Source organism: Xenopus laevis, chromosome 7S (genome assembly GCF_017654675.1).
Source record: "Xenopus laevis strain J_2021 chromosome 7S, Xenopus_laevis_v10.1, whole genome shotgun sequence".
Taxonomy (NCBI): Eukaryota; Metazoa; Chordata; class Amphibia; order Anura; family Pipidae; genus Xenopus; species Xenopus laevis.
The window spans coordinates 109379057-109388361 of NC_054384.1; positions in this window are offsets into that span (position 1 = coordinate 109379057).

Genomic DNA, 9305 nt, shown 5'->3' on the forward strand with positions numbered 1-9305 from the left:
CAGTTCCACTGCAGGTGATCCAGGGCTTGCAATCTAAGGTGTATCTTAAACCTACTAAGCAGTTTTACCATGGTGGAACATTGCTGAGTTCTATCTGTGACTGTATCTGACATCAAATCTCTAACTCAACCGATTTGTAAGTATATTGTGCATTTGACAATAAACCCCTTTTGTTTTGATTTCAAAAAACCCTGGTGTCCTTCTTGCTTTCAAAATGGAGCAGAAAGTTGAAATTCCACAGCCCCCATTCCCTTCCTTCTTTACTTAGTAAGGAAAAGGAGTCCAATGAGACCTACCGTGAATAGCTGAAAAAGTCTTTTTTTGGGACAAGATAGGTTTACAATGCCATAGACATCAATAAGAAGTGGATATTTAGAAATTTGGGATATGGATAATGATGAATTGTGATACCCTTTCTCCTTACATGTGTTCCCTGTTTAACTGATCTATCCAGATAAAGGGCACACTGCAAATATCTATCCTGTACCTGGAGAAGAACTAGGAGTTGGGGAGAAAGTGGAATTTGCCCAGAACGGTACAATGCAGCACAATTCAGCAGTATCACAATGGGAGCTGAGAAAAATGAGGCGAAATTGTAAAAAATTGGACTGGTTCCTTAGGTTCAGCCTGGAACTCTGGGTGGAGAGAGTCAGGCAAAGTTTCCTAAATAAAATAGAAGGGGTTTTGGTTAGTGATGAAGATGAAAGAGTTGGTACTCATTAGTTCAAGAGGAGCCCAAGAATAACATTCAGCTTTAACTTCTGTAGGAATGACCCACTAAAGCAGCAGTACCTTAACAGCAGTAACCAAACAAAATGAAACAAATGTGGTATTTTATTATTTAATAATAAGTGGAATATTTTGTACCACCATTGACATGTCATCTGTCTAAGTTGAGCATTGTGCATGCCCCAAAACTGGATGATCCCTCATGTACCTTTTTGTTTCCTTTATTTTTAGGGTCCCTGCTAATTACCCTCAAACACAATAATATGCTAATAACTACAAAGAGTTCTGATTCTGAATCTGAAAGTGTCAAGGCCGCCGGGAGCATTGAGAGACGCGTCTGCTCCCGGCGGCGAAGGATCCAAAATGGCGGCGCCCAGTCGGCCCACGTGGACGCTCGGACGCCAGCGCCGCAACGCCGACGCATGCGTAAACACGCATGCGCAAACACGCCGGCGCTAGCACGCCAGCGCAAGCACGCCAGCGACGTCACTATGGCGCCAAACTCAACTATAAAAGGGCGCCCAGGACGCCAGAAGGGCGCCCAAGAATAGGTTCTGCTACCCTGAACCTGGGTTTCTGTTATCCTGTTATCCTGATTCCTGCTCCTGCCTTGGTTTTGACCCCTTGCCTGGACCCTTGTTATTTATGGTAAAAGTTGAACTTGAAGTTGCCTCAAGAAGCAATTTTGGAAGACTGAAGCGACACATGGGTTTTACCACCAGTGATTCACATTATTGCCAGTGGGAAAGCCTTTACAGGAGATTAGTCACCCACAGAAGCAGAGTTTTATCTCTGGCGATTCATCTCCTGCTGTGCCATTGTCTTTAAGCGATGGTTAGGGCAGTTGTACCACAATCTTTTTTTGGGTTTGGTATCTTTGCCATGTGCCCATCACTGCCTTTGGCCCTGCAGAAGAGAGAATAGGATGCAAAAACAATGAACATGTATGTATATGTTTGTACTGTATGTATAAAATATATATTCTATATTCAGAATATAGAATCACACAATCAAATCCAGGTTTGGTGACTACTGGGTGTATCTCTTGATCTTTCACTTTGTGAACCAATAATCAAGTCAAGTAAAGAGTGAACCCGTGACTTTACTTCCATCGCAATTGCCCTTTAGTGTAGGTTTTTGTCTTAATGTTCCATTAATGTTTTTTCTAATCTTACATCTTAATAGCAAAGGAACATGATAAAGAACTGACTAATGCACCCTGAGTTATACATTTTATGGAACCACCATGAATGGGCTCTTGTCTTCCAGTGAATATTGTCTTCTTTTTCCATTTAGAAATAAATTGCCAGAATTTAATCATTTACTATAATTGTATGTAATAAATCAAACACTAGAGTGAATCAATGAGACTACATACAGTAACCACTAACATACCTCTAAGCTGGCGATACCTGCCACTGAGATAACTTGTCATATGCAAATATTCTATAGAAATCATTTTTACTAAACAAAATACTTTTTACTAGAAGTTTATATTCAGCACATACAGATGAAATAGGCTTAGATGAAGAATCTTTTCAAGCAGTCATGGCCAGTTTACCGTAAAATTAGCTGGTAAGTTGTGGGCATTGTCTGGGACATTCTCTATAATACTGGCAAGGTCCAATGGCAGCAAGCAGAGTACTTTATTGTACAAATTTAGAGTTTGTGGTGTATGGAGTAGCTCATTCCTCTGCCCAGTTCTTTAGAAATCCAAGTTCCTTTTCCATTGTCAAGGCCCGAAGGCGCAGTTTGCAGTGTGAACCAAGGAGGAAGCGGTATAGGAGGAACACAGTTCGCGGTACAGAAGGATTAGGCAGGAGAATCGTCAGTTCAGGCAAAGGTCGGTTCAGGCGGCAAGATATGGTGGTCAGGATTCAGGCTTGGGTCAAGGATCAGAAATACACACAAAGAACACACCCAGGAACTCTAAGTAGAAGAAACTATAATCGGGCAAAGATTCAGGCCTCTGACGTCCTTTTATGCGAATTTTACGCTGTGCCGAAATGGCGCACTGGCGTCCGACAACCCACATGACTCCCCTGGGCGCCGCCATCTTGGGGAAAGCAACGAAAGCGTAGGGAGTGTCGGCGAGCACTCCATACACTCAATTCTTTGTTACACATTCATCTCTCTAAACTCCTTTGGCCTCTCTAACATGGATGTGTCAAATATGAAATAAGTAGTCAGGTCCTTCAGCTTTTAGCCCAGAATTTAAGATTTTGTCTCTAACTCTAGATTTGCCTGTGGTATCAATGTTTACCATGACTGCTGGGTCTTCACCGGCCCCTTCCAATAATATTTTTTCACTCATTTCAACACAAGCTGAACCCAAGGACTGCTGTATAATCTGCTGGCAGATAATACTCGCCATCTTTGGATAATTGAATGCATTATTACCACAACCATCTGCCCTTCCTTACGCACTTTGCCAGAGGCCTGGAGACAAGTTAAGATTCAAACATAATAACATGACTATGTTAGTTTAGGGAACTTCAAATAAATGTGCGATTTGCTAAATGTTGGGTTAGGTTGTGTCTATTGTTGAGGCTATAGATACAGGGAAACCAGAAATGTTAAATAATTTTCTCATCATCGTAAAAAAACAGGGTGATTTATTATGCCCTGGTTTCAATAAATAACAAAGGTGAGTAATAGAGGTAGACATAAGCTGACATAAGTCAGTCTTGCGTTTGTTCATCATGTGCTTTAGCAATTGCTTCTTACCTTTACACAAGAGACTCCTTAACTGGATAGGAAGAAATATTATAAGCAAAAAGAGAGATGTAGTGTTGCCACTTTGTAGACCCTAGTGTGACCTAAGCTTTGGACTTTTAAATGGAGCCATGGGACTCATCAGTGTGGAAAATTAAAGTGTTCTCTTAACCTTTGGATAATGCAAGATCTAATGCAAATTCCCAGTTCTTTTAATAAATAATTGTGGGCCAGTTTATAGTCAAAATTAAAACTTTATCCAACTTTTTTTCCCAAGGATGATGTTTCTTTCTGTTTATCATTTTGGTCACATCTTACCAACCTCATTATTATTTATTTATATAGCGCCAACAAGTTACGCAGTGCTTTGCATTAATTTATAAAGAACAAGGAAGAAACAGCAGATAACAAACAAGGTTTACAGAATACGATAGGATTAGAGGGTTCTACTCAGAAGAGCTTACATACTAAAGGGTTAGGGTACCACTGAGGCATTATGATTCTAGAAACCAACTTGTGAGTTATAATACATTTATGACCGATTAATTAAGAAATGTTGAATAAGCTTCCCTAAACAGGTGGGTTTTTAGGAGACAAACAAAACTGCGACAATATTGAATATACTCCAGCTAAAACCTGTCAAAGTCAATGGCAGATGTCCCATTTATAGGGATGTAGCGAACGTCGGAAAAAATGTTCGCGAACATATTCGCGAACTTGCGTCAAAAATGCGAACGGTTCGCGAACGTCGCGAACCCCATAGACTTCAATGGGAAGGCGAATTTTAAAAGCTAGAAAAGACATTTCTGGCCAGAAAAATGATTTTAAAGTTGTTTAAAGGGTGCAACGACCTGGACAGTGGCATGCCAGAGGGGGATCAAGGGCAAATATGTTTCTAAAAAATCCATTGTTGACACAGCGCTGCGTTTTGTGCTGTAAAGGGCAGAAATCACACTACGTCACTCAGGTGATGTTTCTGGACACGGAATGTGAAAAAGCTCACACAGCTAGGTGGCACTTGGTTAAAGACTGGGCAAACAATGCCTGCAAGGGCAACGTATACAGTAGTGGATACGGAATATATTATTGCTGCTGTAAAAACATCACTCAGGTGATGTTTACGGACACGGAATTATTATTGTTATTTAGACAGAATGTAAAAAAGCTCACACAGTTAGGTGGCACTTGCATACCTCCCAACTGTCCCTCTTTTGACCACTCAACCCCCTGTCCCTCTTTTGTACTGGAAAGTCCCTCTTTTCTTTGAACTGAACAGCCAGAAAAAAAAACAGTTTCTAACTTAATTAGCTTTTGGCAGAGAGCTCAGAACAGCTAACAGGTGCAAATAAGATACTTTGTAACAATTTTGACTCTGGTTGGTGCTGGTAGTGGTGAACTACTAGGAGGAGCAGCACACCAGTCCCTCTTTTCTCTGAACTGAACAGCCAGAAAAAAAACAGTTTCTAACTTAATTAGCTTTTGGCAGAGAGCTCAGAACAACTAACAGGTGCAAATAAGATACTTTGTAACAATTTTGACTCTGGTTGGTGCTGCTGAACTACTAGGAGGAACAGCACACCAGTCCCACTCTCCAACACAGCTAGACTAATAGCACTGGGCTCTTACAGTAGCAAAGTAAAAAAAACAAAAAAGAAAATAAAAGCAGTCCTTAAAAGGACTATTGGGTTATTGCAGCAGTCAGCAGATGAGATCAGAAGAGATCAGTGCCCACAGCAGCTACATACAGAGCACTGAAGTAGAAGGTAGATTACTAGTCAGCAAAGCTACCCTAAAATGTCCCTCAAATCCCTGCAGAGTTCTGTCCCTACAATACAGAGCAGTATCAAGTAGATTACTAGCCAGCAAAGTTACTATCAACTGTCCCTCAAATCACTAACAGCTCTCTCCCTACACTAGCTCTTCCAAGCACACACAGGCAGAATGAAAAAACGCTGCAGGGCTTCAGTTTATATATGGAAGGGGAGTGGTCCAGGGGGTGTGGGGGTGGTCCAGGAGGAAGAGCTTCCTGATTGGCTGCCATGTATCTGCTGGTCTGGGGTGAGAGGTCAAAAATAAGCGCCAGCTAAGGTGAACCCAAATTGGCGAACGTCGCGCGACGTTCGCGAACATTCGGCGGACGCGAACAGTCGATGTTCGCGCGAATTAGTTCGCGGGCGAACAGTCCGCGACATCCCTACCCATTTACAATTGAAAGAAGTTTCTTGCCTTCACGATCTTTGAGGTTTTCAGGCATTTTGACGCTGGTTTTTGTGCAACAATCTAAAAAGACTTGGTTTTTGAGCGACAATTCGGAAAAGCTGCACAATTTTAATTGTTGCATGATTTTTTCGCGACTGATCACAAACCTGCATTTTTTTTTCTGAATTTTTAGTCAATTTAAAACATTTGTGGTTGGGCTTTTGGTCAATTTGGTGAGTTTTTTTTTTTATAAATACCCCTCTAAAAGCAGGGAATTATCCACTCCCTCTTTGTAAAAATGCAAATCTAGATAATGAATAAAACAACTATATTTATTTAACTAAATACTTTCTGCTTGTCTATAGATAAGTACCATGCACTGGTGTTCAATGAAAGGACTGTCACTTCTAAGAAATGTTCTTGTCTATATTCCAATTTTCTCACCATACCATACAACAACACTATTATAATCTAGAGGCAACTGTACTTGGGTAGTTGTCTAAGGTCAATAAGGTCGATCTGATGAAGATTGATGGCTGCTAATGATTTGGGAATCCAGAGAGTATAAGGGGGACCAAATCTACTACAGTTGACTTTGGACTATTCATGTCTGATTGTCATCTAAGGTGTTACAATTATGTGTGTCATATATCTGTATAATCTTAACAAGTCTAACATCATACTTGGTTTCCCCAAAGCAAAAAATATTCAGCTGATGCTTTGAACAGACCTAACCTTCAGACTTCAGTTGATTTTAGAAGCACAGGGCTCATTTATATTAGTCTGAAAAAGTTCTTGGGGTGGAATACCCCTTGGTCTCTTAGATACACCTGAAAGCCTAGCTTGAAGGTGAAATTGGGGGTGAAAAGTACATTGTTGTCCTAGATATTCTATGGGCTATATAACAGATACAGCACATATCTGTAAATGTATTATGAGCAAGGGGGCCCCTTAACAAAGGATGAACCTCTAAGTCTAAACCACTGGAGTAAGGGCTTGCAAACTTTCAATACAAATACAATGATTGTAAAAAAAAAAAACTCTTTTCTTCCTGCTGTGGCATCTGAGACACTGGTAGTGATAGTTGAGCACCAATCAAAAACCTTCACTTTGCCCTACTCAATAGATGTCACCTCTACTCATAAATGTCTGCCAAAAGCAGAGTACTTCCCATTCTTTTGTGTAAGGCCACTCAATGTTGCTTATGCAGACGCTCTCTGGGTATTGTCAGTGGTTCTACATGTGGAATGTCAATGTTGATGCCAAACCTTTATATGGACACTGAACATGGAGTTATTCCTGCTCCTTGTGACCCAGGTACAGTATTTCTCAATGATTATTGTACTCTGCCTGCCCCAATGTGGTCTGAACTTCATATCTGATCCTGTGCTGCCTGCCCTGCTTTGGACTGGTCTGCCTGGTCCTCAGTATTTAAGTGGATTCTCCAGCCTCTTATTGCTGTCTGACTTTCGCGTCTCACCTCTAATTAGTCTATTGGTTTATTCTAGTGTAAATGCTCTGAAAATGCGTTCCTGTGCTACACGTGAGACCAGCTGACATTCCAAATTGTTTTCATTTTTGATAAACAGCTTTGCATGCAAAGAGATGGAAGATTATTACTAACCAGGAATAACTTTTGAAAGGTAATTTGGGTAATAGTTATAGCTGTGGGACAGCAGGTCTACAACATTATTTTACACTAGGACCTCCTACCACTACATCTGCTGTCATTCTCCATAGCCTACACGTTCAGCCCTATTTCAACCCCATACCATTATTGCTGCCATCATTCTCCATAGCCTATACATTCAATCCTATTTCACAGGCAAAAGTGCTGCAGAAAAAAAAAACAATGAATGTGTCAAAGTACTATAGTAGCAGGTAATATGGACAAGAATTCCCTCTACTCCACCCACCTACAAAGCAAACAAAAAGCTCAGTCACTGCATTGCCCTCTACTAAACCTTTTCTATCCCTCTTAGCTCCTTCAGTGAGTCACTACCATTAACCTACTGCAAATTTAGCCATAAAACACATAACGCACCGGCGATTCCCTATGTTTGCTCAGTAACCTGTTCCGCGTGCCAAAGTACATACTTCTGCCTGTTTTTTCAAAAGTCTCTGCATGTTTGCATTGGGATGCTCTACTCTTATGTGAAGGATGGCGTGTGAAAGGAAAGCTTTCAAGCGATGGAATGTATAGAACAGTGGCCTACTGGGGGTGCAGAAACATAAGTCATGCTCTACTGAACCTTAAACAAGACAAGTAGACAGTATTTAAATAGAACATGTATGATTTTCTGAGAAATGTCTTGCAAAGAGGATTTATAAATGAAGTGGTTCTGCTGCAACTTGGTCAAATCTGTGTACCTCACTTTGCACTCATCTGTTGACTGTAAGCTGCCATCAAAGCCTTCTACTCCAGCCCATTGCTCCAGTTGCTGACTTACTGCTGCCCGTGTAAGCTGCCATTAGAGTGTTTGAGTCCTATTCAATGCTTGGGCTATAGACTCCTTGTCCCACCCACTGTCATTTACCATAGTCTATCCCAGGGGTCTGCAACCTTTTTCACCTGTGAGCAACATTGAGATGTAAAAAGAGTTGGGGAGCAACGCAAGCATGAATTATTTTCCTGGGTGGTGCATAATAAAGGCTGTGATTGTCTGTTGGTAGCCTCTATGTGAACTGACAGCCGACAGGAGACTCTGTTTGACAATACTACCGGTTTTTATACAACCAAAACTTGCCTCCAAGCCAGGAATTCAAAAATAATCACCTGCTTTGAGGGCATGGAGAGCAACATCCAAGGGGTTTAGGAGCAATATGTTGCTCAACAGCTACTGGTTGGGAATCACTGGTTTAGCCCATTGCTTGTGTAACAGACTACCTATGACGACTACGAGTGGTCTAGTCTCACCCACTGTTTGAGTTACAGACTCCCTAAACTGTAAGCAGCCATAGATGTTTCTAGTCCAGCCCATTGCTTGAATTACCAATTTACTACCCTTACTGTAAGCTGCCATCAATGTTCTGTTGCCACCCACTGCTTAAGTTCCAGACTCTTTGCCCCATCCCAACCCAATGGTTTCAACTAGCCTATTGTTTGTGATACAGACTCTCTGCCCTGTAAGCAGCCATCAGAATACATTTGTTATAGGTTCTGTATTATGATCCATAAGAAAATAATTTTGGGTGACCATCCACATAGGGGCGAAACTGGTCCATAGTTGGGTATCTCCCCTGGGTTTTTTTTCCACAGAAATACTTCTGCTTGATAGGTAAGTTGAATTGTTGAGTTAAATATTGAGTTCTTTACCCCTGGGTACTGCAATTTGGGTGTTTTGACTGAGTCTCAGAATGTACAGAATCTGATCTAAGCTAAACCGCATGGGGCAAATAACCTGCCTGGCCATTAATATGGCAGTCATCAGGATGAAGGGGGCACACAGGGTGAAGGACACATGCTTTGTTAGTTAGAAAAGAACTTGAATTTTTCTTCTCAGCCTTGTAGTCTCTCCTCCCCAACACAGAACTTACAATATCAGCACTTTATAGTGTAGATTGCTGTACGTAGGGTGGATCCAGTGCCCTATAACACACTTATTTAACAAAATATAAAACAGTGACAAACAGTATGGCCAAGAATGGACTTTGAAATTTGG